This window comes from Myotis davidii, unplaced genomic scaffold (assembly GCF_000327345.1).
Source record: "Myotis davidii unplaced genomic scaffold, ASM32734v1 scaffold83, whole genome shotgun sequence".
NCBI lineage: Eukaryota > Metazoa > Chordata > Mammalia > Chiroptera > Vespertilionidae > Myotis > Myotis davidii.
Genome location: NW_006294121.1, coordinates 2,176,821 through 2,192,323, shown reverse-complemented (window position 1 = coordinate 2,192,323; position 15,503 = coordinate 2,176,821). Strand labels below are relative to the sequence as shown.

The window sequence follows — 15,503 nt, the reverse complement described above, 5'->3', positions numbered from 1 at the left end:
CTCCTCTCACCACATCTCCACCTTCACAGCTCTAGCTCACCACATCTCCACCTTCTCTTCAGATTCACTAACATGAAGTAAGCCCTGAACCTTTTTGCTATTGTGGAGTCTACTCTCTGATTGGGGAGGTTGGAGGATCTCTCCAGCTAGATTTTTTTTGATAACTAAAACCTCACAATAAGAGCTTCATTCTTTTGGCTTAAATTGATACAGCTATCTTTGAAGAGATAATAAACTAAGCTTCACAAACCATATACTACACTTTAGTATGAATGAGCTTACCAGCTCCTTTCCAGAAAGTAAATTTTGAGAGAAGGAAGGGTAGAGGGATAGCAAGGTCATTGTGTGCTAAGGAAGATATGAAGAAATGTAAAAAACAAAAAAAAAGAAAGAAAGAAGGAAATTAAGAAAGAGGGGACATAGATTTTTCATCCCAGAGTAAAAAAGCTGGAAGTACTCAGATGTTCAACATGAAAGGAATAGTAAATATATTATGGAACTGCCATGCAATGGTACATTATGCAGCCTATAAAGTTCATAAGTAACTTTATGAACTTTCTAAAGCACATGTTACAGTATTATGAGGGGAAAAAGGAAGATTAAAATTATATATACAATTTGATCACAACTATATAAAGCAAACATGTAAAACAAAACCATGAACTTAGAAAAAAGTCTAGCTCTAGAAGGAAATGCACCAAAAATTTAACAATGGTCATCTTTGAGCGATAATATCATTATTGATTCTTTTTGCTTTCTATCTTTCTGTATTTTCAAAAATGTTTATTTAGCATATGAATGCCTATTACTATTGTAATGGCAGTATTTAAGAAGTAAACAGATCCCAATGGGGGAAAAAGTGGACATATGTAACACTTTCAACAATAAAGAATTATAAGAGAGAAAAAAGTGGAAGAAACTAAAATGAACTTTTTACATCACAACCTTTTGAGGTATAGTAAGAAAATTACATCTCGGTTTTGGGAGTAGAATATTTAGGTTTAAATCTTAGCACCACTACTTACCAGCTGGGTGACCTGGTCAAGTTGCTTAAATATTTTGTCTCGGTTTCTGTATCTGTAAAATGGGGGTATTGTAAGAATTGAATACAATGTGTATAAAATACTTAGACCACCCCTGGCCCATGTGGCTCAATTGGTTGGAATGTTGTCACACACCTCAAAAGGTAGTGGGTTCAATTCTCAGTCAGGGCACATATCCAGGTTATAGGTTTAATCCCTGGTGAGGTGGGTACAGGAGGCAACCAATTGATGTTTCTCTATCTTTCCCTCTCTCTCTCTCTTGCTCTCACTCTCTCTCATTCTCCCTCGTCCTCTCTCTAAAAAAATCATTAAAATTAAATATATGTATATATTTTAAAAGGACTTAGACCAGTGCTTAGAACACAAGAATTATTATCACTAGTTTTACTTTGAGTCAGCTCTCTCTCTTGTTGCCTGCCTTTTGTGTATATATCCTGAACCACTTCAGAAGCACAAGAACACTTGTATATTGATCAATAGTAATTGCCCTTTAGAATTGCAATGAACCCTAAATCTATTGCACATTCATGCCTAAAGCCCATATAGTACACATCTGTTTGTTACTTATTTAAATTATACAAATTTAAAATAGTGCAACATAAAAAGATAAAGTTTAAATATATACACTCCTTTTGAAATAATGGAAATCTCCTAAATGAAAAGAATCTAAAAAGTTCAAAGTGGGTGGGCCAAGTGAATTATAAACTGCATTTATGCTATTGCTACATGGCTGTTCCTCTTTAGCTGGTAATAAAAAAATTAATAAGCAAATAGTTCTAATGCACTTATGTGTTAGGCATCTTTTTAAACCACTCTACACATATTAACTCAGTAGGGTTCCCACAACAACTTAATGAGGTAGGGACTATTGCTACCTCATGGGGCTGTTTGAAGAATCAATCAAATGAGATCTTGTATATTATCATCATCTTCACTTAACAGGAATCTAAGGCAAAAAGAGATTAAGTACCTTGCTTAAATTCTCTTCATTAGTAAGAGGAGGAGCAAGGATTGGACTAGGTAGTCTGCCTCAAGCTAAATGCACCAATCCATGCCTTAAAGTGGTCCTCAAACTACGGCCTGAGGGCCACATGCAAATACAAATATTGTATTTGTTCCCGTTTTGTTTTGTTTTTTTACTTCAAAATAAGATATGTACAGTGTGCATAGGAATTTGTTCATAGTTTTTTTTTTAAACTATAGTCCGGCCTTCCAACGGTCTGAGGGACAGTGAACTGGCCCCCTGTTTAAAAAGTTTGAGGACCCGCGCCTTAAAACTTTTACCTCTTATATAGGGAACGAATACAGAATTGTTATGGGAAAATTACTCTTGAGTTATGTGAATTTTACTTTATGCAAGACGTTCAAGAACCCGGCCATCCATAACTAAGATGTCCTAACATGCTGTGCTCCACTGGAAACTGCATGCATTTCATAGGGTCAGTGATTGAACTCTCAAATTTCTGTCTTCATTGCTGCTACTGGCACCTAATTCTGCATGATTTATTTACTTAAAACGAGAAATGGTATAGGAAGCATCACTTTGGGGAGGGGGTAGAGTAGAAACCGCTAATGCTTAAATTTAATTATTTTACTTTCTTGGCCTGGGATAGTCATGAACACAAATGATCTCAAACTGGACATGTGTTCAGAGGCATTTCCCTCTTCCTGAGGGAACTTGAACACTCAGATCCTGGAACAAAAACTTAACTCTCCTGGGATATGAATTTAAAGTCAAATAGAAAGGATTTTAGGAGCCCCTCTCACTCCCAAAAGAATGTTAACATCTCCCTTTTCCAGGTCCCTCAAATTCCTTCCTCTTGCTGAAGTACACCTTTGGTCAGTTCTTACTAGATTACATTTGGCCAGTGTGCTTTTTAAAAGTTTTTGAGAAACATTTCAGTAACTCTGGCATTTCCTTTATTGTTATTCTTTTTTTTTTTATTGTTGGCTCATGAAGTCTGTTGTTAGTTATTACAGAAAGAAATCTTTGACTTTGCCACACAAAGTTAAAGCAGTAGGTAACAGCCTGCTTTTACATATCAATTGCGATAGAAATAAAAAAAGACATTCAGAAACAAAAAATCAGGTATTAGCTTCTGTGCATCTCTAGAAATAGTTTGCTGGTTGCATTCTACCATCATAAAACATATTCAGTTGACTGCTTTGTCCTCATGATGTAATAATGGGGAGAAGGGGGTCAGGGGGTACCAGAGTCTCCTTCAGCATCTACAACTGTGTAGCCATTCATGACCAATGGATGGTAAGAAGGATGCTGTCAACATATTCAGACACTCTTTTTAACAGTCTCTTCTTTATCTCCCAATCTTGCTCTGGATTTAATTTACCTGAGACTGAAATTAAAGAATAAAAGAACTGTAACTCATTAAACCTTCATAATAATTCTTCAAGCAATATTTTATAAAGATGATTTGTTCTGAAGAGACTTGTATATTAGATGTCCTTCAACTCTTGGGTTAAACAGAACTTTGCTCCCTAGGCTTTATTGCTCATTCTGACAAACTGGAGAACAATCCCGTTTCATTTTAGAATATGAAAAAACATTACCTTCTTCATAGAATCTGTGTGTGCTTAAACAAGTCATTTTACCTTTCAGCACCTTAGTTTCCTCATCTGAAGATACTATTTAGACTAGAGTAATAAACACAAATGGTCAATACATATTTGAAATATGTGAAAAAATTTTCAGTGTCATTAGTAGTCAACAAAATAACAATTTTTAAAAAAATATATTTTATTGATTTTTTACAGAGAGGAAGGGAGAGGAATAGAGAGTTAGAAACATCGATGAGAGAGAAACATCAATAAGCTGCCTCCTGCGCACCCCCTACTGGGGATGTGCCGACAACCAAGGTACATGCCCTTGACCAGAATCGAACCTGGGACCCTTCAGTCCACAGGCCGACACTCTACCCACTGAGCCAAACCAGTTAGGGCCAAAATAACAATTTAAACTAATATTTGTTCGCCAGCTGAGTAAAGATAGTTCAACATAAAATATTTTAAAATTCATAATTATAACATTTATCATTTTAACATGGTAAGTTGTAAACTTAGAGAAGGTATGGAGAAGTGGGTAGTGCCACACACTGCTGGTAATCCTAGAAAATGCTACGACTTGTCTGAGGATAATTAGACAATTTGTAACATTTTCCATCAGAAGTGTTTATATTCTTTAACTCAACCATTCTACCTCTAGAAATCCATACAAAAAAAAACATCAAAGGACTGTTCATCCCAGCTCAGTTGGAAACAACCTAACTGTCCAGTAAAGTGGATTGGCTAAAGATTGAGAGAATTAGGATTTGTTACAGAAGGAATTTTAAAAAAAAAGTACTAACATTCCACTTTTGCATGCTATCCAGGATTATGTACAGGAAAGACTATTATCGTGAGAAAGAATGTTCCATATTCCTTTGTTGGGGGCAGCAAGAACACACCAGGTGTTAGACCAGTGAGGTCAGCAACCTCCATATGGTACTTGAGTTTGGCTAGGAAAGAATTCAGAGTTAAGGCTCAAACAATAAGAGAACATTTTACTTAGAAAATCACAGAGGTAGAAGAAGTAATTCGAAGAAGAAGTGGGCTTAGGAAACAAGTTATAGAGGTAAAAGAAGGACTAGTGGAGCTTAGAAGGGAGGGAGTGGGTGGAGAGAGGGAAAGACATGGCCATGCTCCCAGGAGGGAGAGTGCACTGGGTCCTCTGTCCTAAGGGTTTTAAGGGTGAATATTTTAGGAGAGGCCCCAGGGGAGATCTTAATAGAATATTCAGCAGCTTTCCAGGTGTGTCTCTTCAGGGTCTAGGTCTCCACTGATTGGTCAGCACCGGAGCAGAGGGTCATTATTCAATGTAGATGGTCCTGAGGGCAGCCATGGTGTTGTTTATCTGGTTTTGCTGCTTTTCTGGACCTAGAGCTGAAATACAACATAAGGCCTAGATATTAACTCAATAGAGGAAAGGTCAGGTGGTCTAAACCACATGACCAGAGATATGCTAGGGGAGGAAAGGTCACCCTGGGGAAAAGGACCCACAGTTGTCCTTTGCTAGACACCCAGGGCTTTCTGCCCTGGTGACCTTCTGTACTTGACCCATTGTCTTTGCTCTGCTCATATCTGTCTAACTGCCTTCCACACCTGCATCTCCCTATTAGAATATCAAAATCCCAGCATGGAAGACCCATCACACAGAATTCTCCTGTAGTGGAGGAAAAATATCCTCTACTTGTCACTCTTTTGCAGCAGGAGATGAAGACATCAGGGAGTTAGAAGTAAAACTCACCACTTTCTGGTTAAGGAAGAAGGAAGGGAGAGGAGGAGAGCGATACTGATCCTGTTTTCTCTCTCCAGGCTTCTTCCAGGAAGGGGGTGTAAGAGAAAAGAGGGGGCATCTCTGTCTCCTACCTCCCGTTGGGAGGCTGCCTCCCAGGCTGTTCCTTCCCAGGCATCAATGCAAATGTGACAGGGCAGAGTGGTCAGGCAGAGAGAGGCTCTGAGATTTCACTTCCTAACCACCTGGTTCCTCATGGCAGGGATGCTGAGCCAACGGCCATGGAATGGTTATAGCAGGATGAAGTGACCACCCTTAGAGTCTGGGGGAACCCATGTAAACTGGCTTAATTAAGAGACTCATCTGTTACTAGTAGTAGCTGAGGTGAGACCGAGCATGTGAGTAAATGCCCCTCAGCTCCAAGGGAGGCCAAGAGTAAGGACAGAAAACATCTTCACAGCTGCAGATTTCAACCACAAATACTGCAGGGCAAGTTGCAACCAGGAACACAGAGGATAATGCTCTGGACACCGGGATCCAAATAAGTCCACACTACAATGGGTTGTTAATTAAAAAATTTTTTTTCTTTTATTCTAAGACAGATATTCCTCATCTCATTTGCTTGTTAAAGGGATGAGATCTTTTGTCCTACAAAATTCCTCACATTCGGATTTGGCTGAGTGCTTCTTCACAGTAGCAACTAATGAGTTCTCTACTCCCACTGTTTCCTCTAAGGAACAGAGAGGAAGGGAGAGGAATAGAGACTTTGCCACACAAAGTTAAAGCAGTAGGTAACAGCCTGCTTTTACATATCAATTGCGATAGAAATAAAAAAAGACATTCAGAAACAAAAAATCAGGTATTAGCTTCTGTGCATCTCTAGAAATAGTTTGCTGGTTGCATTCTACCATCATAAAACATATTCAGTTGACTGCTTTGTCCTCATGATGTAATAATGGGGAGAAGGGGGTCAGGGGGTACCAGAGTCTCCTTCAGCATCTACAACTGTGTAGCCATTCATGACCAATGGCTACACAGGAAGGCTTTAGAGGTAAGGAGGACACCATGGAGTGGTGGTTAGAACTAGAGGTTTGATATTTAGCAATGGTAAACTTGAACAGTGAATTCTGATATAGTCAGCCTGATTCATCTGTGATAAATTCACTATCAGCCTTTCGAATATGTTTTTGGCATCTGTTGGCGATGGTTGCTTAAGACCATTTTATTTAATCCATTCTAATTCTACCATTCCTTCTGAACATATTTGCTGGAATTCTTGAATAAAAAGATTTTTTTTTTAACCTCATCAACTATTTGGTTACCCTGAAATAGAGTTTGTACAGAAAAGGCAGGATCCATGCTTAATTTTTTTTCTTTCTTGGTTTTCTTGATAATGAATATGGTGTACTAGCAACCTCCAATGGTGACTGATGAAATTTTGTGTTCTTGTTTTTTATTAGCATTATTATGGACATGTGGATTTATATGTGTTTTGGATGGATTAATGTGTTTCAATCAATTATAGTCACGATGCTTTTCCTTGCTCAGATTGCTCCATATTTGGTAATGGGTGCCCTTCATTTTGTCTTCTATGTTCTTTTGATAGGACCATTTGTCTTCAATAGTGTCCTTATTTTTTGGATCAGCAAGGTGTCCCGAGAAATTTCTTGCCCTGGAACTTTAACCAACCACTTCTTCAAAGGGTCCAGGTTCCTTTTAGCTGAAAATAATATTTGGAAAATACAGCCTTGCTGATGGGGAGACTCATTGCCACTAGGTTGTCAATGATGCGAGGCCTTTTTAGTGGGCAACACTCAGAAATACATGGTTCATAGTAATAGACAAAGAAATGACGAGTTCATACTAATATTATCTATTCGAAATTTTTAATTATGGTAAAATATCCATAAAATATTTTACCATTTCAACCATTTTTAAATGTATGGTTTTGTGGCATTACATACATTCGCATTGTATCAACCATCAACATTATTCATCGCTAGGACTTTTTCATCTTCCTAAATTGAAACCAGTACCCATTAAACATTAAATCCCACTCCCTTTTTTTCTCCAGTTCCTGGCAACCACCATTCTACTTTCTGTATCTATGAATGTTTGCCTTTTTGTGGCAGGTTTTTTTTCCATTTAGCATAATGTTCTTGAGACTGAATAATACCCTATTGTATGTATATAGCACATTTTGTTTACCCACTCATCCATTGATGAACATTTGGATTGTTTCCACCTTTTGGCTATTGTGAATAATGTTGCAATGCAAATGGGTGACAAATATCTGTTCAAGTCCCTGCCCTTATTGATTTTGTGTCTATACCTGGAAGTGAAATTGCTGGGTAATTCTTTGTTTAATATTTTGAAGAATAGCCACACTGTTTTCCATTTTCACAGCAATGAATAGGGTTCCAATTTCACCACCTTCTTATCAAATCTTGTTATTTTCTCTTTGTTTTAATAGTAGCCATCCAAGTGGATGTGAACCAGTTCAAATGTCAAATTATAGAGTTTTGATTAAACTTCTTTGATTTACTTTGTATAATTTTTCTCTTTACTTTGAAAATCTTGGTTCTTAAAGACATCAGTTCAAGTATTTATTTCCTATTCTTAAATGTATATATTATAGTTTAAAAAGCAATGTCAATGTTACTTCCAATAATAAGGACACTGAATGCAGGTTAAGATTTCTTTGTTGTTCTTCTATCCCCAGGGTATAGCCCCTGAGGGAAACACAGTCAAATTACTGTTTTAAAAGTCACTTGAAATATTTTTCCCCCTGTGGTTATGCTATCAGTTTGATATACAGTTGGGGCTACAGGTTTCCATTTGTTTTCAAATTTTAAAAATTGGTTTTTAAATTTTTAATAATTTTAAAAGTATATGAAACATTTACATAGTTCAGTCAAAAATATAAAGCAGCACAATCAGAGAATTTTCATTTAATCTCCATCTCCTGAGACACCTTTAGAGGGTGCCAGGCTAGAGTCCTTAGATATACTTAGTTTTACAGACTTACAGAAAGGTGAAGAGGACACAATTACTTTTATGAAATATCTTAATCTTTAGTAATGCTTTCTATCGAAAAGTCTCCTTTTCTAATATTAGTAAAGTTATACCACCTTTATTTTAATTAGTATTTTCATGATATATAATTTTCCATACTTTTACAAACCTCTCTGACCTTCTTATTTAAAGTATGTTTCTTAAAAGCAGAAAACAGCTGGCTTTGAGTTCATTATCAGTTTGAAAAATCTTAGTTTTCCTGAATAGACACTTCTCCAAAGAGACATACAATAGATGTGAAAAAAAATGCTCAAAGGTCATTAATTGTTAGAGAAATGCAAAATAAAACCAAAATGAGATACCATCTCACACCTGTCAGAATTGCTATCATTGTCCTGCTGGTGTGGCTCATTGATTGAGCATTGACCCATGAACCAGGAGGAGGTCACTGTCTCTCTCCCTCTCTCTTCCTCTCTCTGGAAAAAAAAAAAGAATATATATATATGAATTCCCTGGCTGGTGCAGCTCAGTGGTTGACTGTGGGCCTATGAACTGGGAGGTCACACTTTGATTCCCAGTCAGGGGTCACATGCCAGGGTTGAGAGCTCAATCCCCAGTAGTGGGTGTATAGAAGGCAGCTAATCAATGACTCTCTCTCATCATTGATGTTTCCATCTCTCCTTTCCTCTCTGAAATCAATAAAAACTATTTTAAAAAAAGAAAATTGCTATAATCAATAAATCAAATAACAAGTTTTGGCGAGGATGTGGAGAAAAGGAAACTCTTATGCACTGTTGGTAGGAATGCAGATTGGTACAGCCACTGTGGAAAGCAGTGTGGTGTTACCTCAAAAAATTGAAAATGGAACTGCCTTATGAACCAGTGATTCCACTTCTGGGTATGTATTTAAAGAAACCCAAAACATTAATTCAAAAGAATATATGCACTCTCTGTTCATTGCAGCATTATTTACAACTAGAGGCTTGGTGCAGGAAATTCGTGCGTGGGAGGGGGGTCCCCCCAGCCCAGCCTGCACGCTCTCCAGTTCGGGACCCCTCGGGGGATGTCCCACTGCCGGAAGTGGGACATCCCTCTCACAATCTGGGACCGCTGGCTCCTAACTGCTCACCTGCCTGCCTGCCTGATCACCCTTAACTGCCCCCCTTGCCGACCTGGTCTCCCCCAACTGTCGATCCCCCCCCCCCATTTTATGCTCTTTTTTGCTCTTATTGTTTTCTTTTGGCCTAATCAACTATTTTTATCATTCCAATCAACTTGTTGGTCATACATTCTTTATGCCTTTTGAGGTCACACTGGAGATGACTATATTCATATAATCATTCTTGAATTATTAGTGTTTAATATAAATTAGTACTTCTCACATAATAATAGGACCTTGGAATATATGAACTCTATTTTTTCTATGTTTATGTTGTAATGCATTTTAATTTTACATAAATATAAAACCTCATAAGACAGAATTAGTAGTACTAATATTAGTATTATTTTTATATATTCCATGTTCACTTAGGTTTACTCATATATTTACCCTTTCTGGTTCTCTTAATTTCTTCCTATATTCTGTATTTCTGCCTGAGATCATTTTTCTTTTTCTTGAAGAATTCCTTTTAATAGTTCTTGCTATGTTGGTCTCATGGCAATGAATTATGTTGGTCTCATGGCAATGAATTATCTTTGTCTTTGTTTATCTGGAAATGTCTTTGTTTCACTTTCACTTTCAAAGTATGTTTTTGTTCTTGTTTTAGCTCCTGCTGTGGCCCAATGTAGACACTTCATGTCCCAGGGCTTGTGCTGCCCTGCTGGTGATGGGCCCCTGATTCCTGATTCCCTCTTCATGCCCATGTACCAGCTTTGACCTACCTGAACTATAGGAAGGTGTTTCTTACTGGCTTGGTAAGTTCTTACCTGGGAAACCCACAAACCTTTTCACAATCCATTGGGCTATAACCACATCTTCTCCAATTAGGCTTCTATTCCAGCCTTGGGGAGAGGGCTTTCTTCTAAGTTTTGCCATCCTTGGGTACTTTCCTCAGGGCCGTTGTATTGTTTAGCATTCTCCTTCTATCTTTATAGTTACTCCCTTGATGGAATTAGTAATTCTTTATATCAGACTTTCCTTATTTATATTACTGTGTGATTTCTCTCTACCTGGGTCTGTAATGATATAACTGCATCCCCAGAATAAACCCTATTGGTCATGAAGCATTATCTTCATTGGATATGTATTATGTAATAAATTAGATATATATGTTTTGATTAAATTTGATAATATCTTGTTACGTTTCACATGTATGTTAGGAGGAAGAATGTTCTATTTTCTTTTATTGTCTTTGTCTACTTCTGGAATTAGGGAAATACTGGCCTCATAAAATGATTTGGTGTTTCTTCTCTATTTTCTGTAAAAGTATGTGTAGGATAGGTATTACAGTGGGGCCTTGACTTACGAGTTTAATTCGTTCTGAGACCGAGCTCATTAAGGAGCTCGTTAAGGGGCTCATTAACTCAAATAACTCTTTCAACTCAATGCAAAAGATCGCTGGAGAGACAGCTGGTATCTCAAAAAACTCGTTAGTCGGGACACTCATAAGTCAAGGCCCCACTGTATTTCTTTCCTAAAGGTTGTATGGAATTCAACAGTGAAGTTGTCTGGGCCTGGAGTCTCTTTGTGGAAGTTGTTAAACATGAATTCAATTTCTTTCATTGCTAATGGTCTGCTAGGTTTCTATTTCTTCTTGAGTCAATTTTCAATAATGTGTGTCTTTCAATGAATGCATCCATTTCATCTAAGTTGTCCAATATATTGGCATAAAGTTGTTCACAACACAGTATACCCTTTTATGCTGAATGTCTTTTAGGTCTGTAGTGATGTCCTTTCATTCTCTCTTGATATTGGTAATTTGCATCTTCATGTTTTGCTTAATGAGTCATCTGGGTAGGAGCTTGTGAATTTTATCAGTTTCATTCCCTTAGAACCAGATTTTAGGTTTATTGATTTTCTGCATTGTTTTCCTGTTTGGTAGGCCACATTTTGACACTTCTTCATCTCTGTAATCTTGTACTCTAAAATCCTGGCTGCTAAGGCAATTTTTCTAATGATATCCAATAAACACAATGTCTTCAAATAGATTTTATTTTTGCATTCTTTCTGGCTATTCAAGTTGTTCTCAGCAAAAACACATGCTACTTCATTACAGCCAGAAGCAGAAATCTGAGGGGAATAATTTTGGGAAGCCAGTATTGCAGGCAGAGCACTGATTTGGAGGCAGGATTCGCAGGTTCAGACTTTTCTCTGTTGCTTACTAATATGCTATTAATAACCTTGGGCGAGTCAACTTGACTAGTTTTTGTTTCCTTGTATGTAAAATGGGGATAACAATAATACCTCACATCACAATGTTTTTCTAAGTATTAAGTAATTTCAACATGAAACTTTTATGAATTATAACACATTTTATAAATAAAGAGTGACTCATATTTAATATGTACAACTGTGGATGCCTTGAAGGCAGGGACTGAGTCTTTTTTATCATGATTCTTCAACACCTAACACAATTCCTGGAATATATTTTAGTGTTTCATAAACATTTGTTGAGCTCAAACAAAGCTATTTTACATTAATAATTTAAAATTCTCACATACTGGCTCAGAATAAATGTATACTGTATGCCCATAGTTATTGATAATATCTGAATTAATCTAGGTCGTGCTGACTTGTTAATTATCATTATTTAGACTAAAAATGTATACAATACATAAATTTCCTGTATTATTCTTATAGGGTTATCCTCTTTCTGGTCACAAGTAGAAAAAAGTGCTGAAAGAGCAATACAGTGGGAAATCCCCAAAGATTATCTCCAAGGAGGAGGAGGAGGTAGAAACACACCCTGATTCTGGTAATGCTGGAGACGGAATGTACAAATATAAACTAAGGTTCCTGAGAGATGTGTCACTGAAGTGTGTAAGCTCTCATCTTGTGGCCACATCTCTTTACATTGGGCTGCTGGGTGTGTCCAGAGGAATTAACTACACTGCTTTCAGGTGACAGGTTTGTGTTTGATCTTAACACCATTTCTGTTTTATTTTGTTTGTTTTTTTTCTTCCACATGTCATCAGTTTTAAATTCAAGGTGAAGTTCATTCAGGCTATGTCAGTGTTTCCCCAGCTTCAGTATTCTGCATATCACCTTCATAATTCCTTTCTCCATCTACGTACCGCTTATACTACTAAGATTTTTTTGAACTTGTTTTTTCCTAAATGAATGTGTCTTAAAAGAAACTTAATGTCACGATCACCAATGGAAAATCAATACCACTTTTCGAGATTATAGTAAAAATAAATAATAGTAAAAACAATTTTATTAATTGCTACAAAGAGGCCATTGCCTATTGATTGTGAGCCCTAAGCCTGCTCTTTATGAACATAAGCAACAGAGAGGTGTTAAAGCCTTTATAAGTTGAGTTGTTATCCTTAATATAATTTTTAAAAACTTGGACAAAAATTGAAAGGGAGTGATTTCTTCCTTAAGTGATTCCATTTAATTTAATGATTTGCCAGCATGCTATCTAAAGGTATTTCATGTACCACACTTTGTGATATACTAGTTTAGATAATCTCCAAGGTCTCTTTCAGCTTTCAATATTTATAGTGTTTCAAACATTTTCTCTTCCAGTATTTGTGTAGTTCTCACTCAATCTGTCCTTGACTTATATATATCATGAACAGACAATTCCTTTTCATCAATGACCATCTCTGCTCCTAGTGCTGAGAGTCACTATGAAAACAATTGGGAATTTCATGTAATAAATAGAAATAGGGGAAAAACTGAGAATCAGGAAGTGATTGAGAGAAGGCAACTCAGACAAAAGTCATCCTGCTTTCTTTCTTTTAAAAATATCTCTTTTTATTACTTTTCAGAGAGGAAAGGAGAGCGAAATAGATAGGAACATCAATGATGAGAGAGAATCATTGATTGGCTGCCTCCTGCACAACCCCCCACTGGGGACTGAGCCTGCAACCCAGCATGTGCCCTGGACCAGAATTGAACCCGAAACCCCTCAGTCCACAGGCCAACGCTCTATCCACTGAGCCAAATCAGCCAGGGCCATCCTGCTTTCTTGACCTAGAATAATTTCATATATTTTCTCAAACATTTTCTTTTAATTCCCTTGCATATTTCCTTTGAGTGTTATTTGAGTTAAAATAAGCATGTTCTCCACAAAAACAGACATGTAGGAGGATTAAGAGGTTATTAGCCATCTATCCCTTACTATAAATTAATCCAATATACTTATTTCCTTAATTCCTGAGATTACCTACATTGAAGGGAAGGGGATTAAATAACTTTGATGAGTAGTGTCTTTTGGGAGTCGAGGGAGCATAAGAGGAGAGAGAGAATTGGTTGAGAAGTCATGGAGAGGCAGAAGAGACATAAGGAAGGCAAGTCTTAAAAGTTTAGTGTGGTTTAACATTTTCTCTCTTTCCCCTTGTTCTCACTCCGTCACTTTAATTTCCGTTCTAGAGACCCAGAAGTCAGGTTAGTACAATCTTGACTTCTAGAGGTAAAATTACACAGTTTATCTACTTCTTAGGTTAAGTCAACTTTTATAGGCATGAGTACTCCCCACCATTAGTAAAACTACGTCTAAGAAAAAATGTATTGTGTTCTGTAACATAGTATTTGGTAACCTGAGAACTGTCTGTACAGGGCCCCACACACAAAAGGGAATTAAGAAGTGTTATTACTTCTGTCTGCCTTTGTAAATCTCCAGTGGGGTAGAAAATGTCAGGCAGATTGTTAGTACAGACATGGATTTTCCCAAGAAAACAGTTCAATTTTACATATAGTGTTGCTGTGTGTTTTAGGTCCTGTTTTCCTATTATGCTAAGTGCAATGGTTCTTTTGTTGACTGTCAAGCAGGTTCTAGATCAACGCTTTTCCAACTATCTGTGGTGAAGGATAGGATTTTTTCTTTCTTTCTTTCTTTTTTTTTTTTTGTCTCTGACCTGTGGCAGACCAATCCTGGCATGCAGCTTGGGCCACATTCGACTCACCATGCCAATCTAACAACACACCCAGGTCTGTTACCTCGCTCAGCTAGACAACTTGTCCAGTCTTGAGCCTGGATGTTGCTGGCAATGTCAGATTGCATTAAGAGCTTCTACACACGTATTCCTAATTTCTGCTTTATCTAATTGAAGATTAGTGAAAGAAGTTCACCGACCACACTTTGTGTAGACTTGGTCTGGTAGGTATGCTCTGAGAGTTTCTCTTATAAAATGACAAGACCCCTCCAACCCTGGGCAGTCCTTTTATTGACCTAAAATCAATGTAATCTAACATTCCATCAACAAAAATTATCTGAGCACTACTGGTTTGTAGTATGAATTTTCCAACTCATTTGGCATACTCTTGTTGCTGTTTTCATTCTTTTGAACTCTACCAGAAAATTGGGAACCCAGAAAATCTATAGATTGTATCATTATATTTTACCAATGATAATATTTATATTATATAAACATAATATGTAAAATAATTTATAAAGCTTTATTCTGTCAGGTTGTTATGATCCCTGAGGTTTTAGAACTTTATAACAATGCACATTTATTTCTTGTTCATGCTCTATGTCCATCTTGGGTCTGTTTTAGCTCAGCTTTAATTTACCTTCGTTTTAGGACCCATACTCAGAGAGTAGTCCAAGTTGGGACACTGCTGGTCTTGTGCTTAGAGAAAAGAGAAGATGGCACCATGTGATGACTTCTAAAACTCTCCCCAAAAGTATACACATTACTTTCTCTCATATTTCAATGGCTGACAAGTCACATGACCAAGGCTGAAGTCAATGAATCGGGGATATGGAACTTTCCAGAGGGAGGGCCTGGAAGGAAGGGCAGCAAAGAATTCAAGTACTGATAACATCGATGTCACTCACTGTTAAAATCGTGTGAGAGTTGGCAGAAGAATAGAGAGGCGTTCCATAATCAAGAAAGATGAAATTACTTTTACTATTTTCAATACCAATTTGAGAACATTGTACTCTCTTTTCCAGTTTCATTGAGATATAATTGACATATAACATCATATAAGTTTAAGGTATGCAATGTAATGATTTGCATATGTATATATTGTGAAATGATTA

The 15,503-nt window shown here is 37.1% G+C and overlaps 1 long non-coding RNA gene across 1 annotated transcript in view; it reads left to right on the top strand.

The window, feature by feature from the left end:
• Positions 1–15,503, top strand: part of LOC107183852 — a 44,935-nt gene that overhangs the window by 781 nt on the left and 28,651 nt on the right. The gene's annotated exons all lie outside the window — the stretch shown is intronic.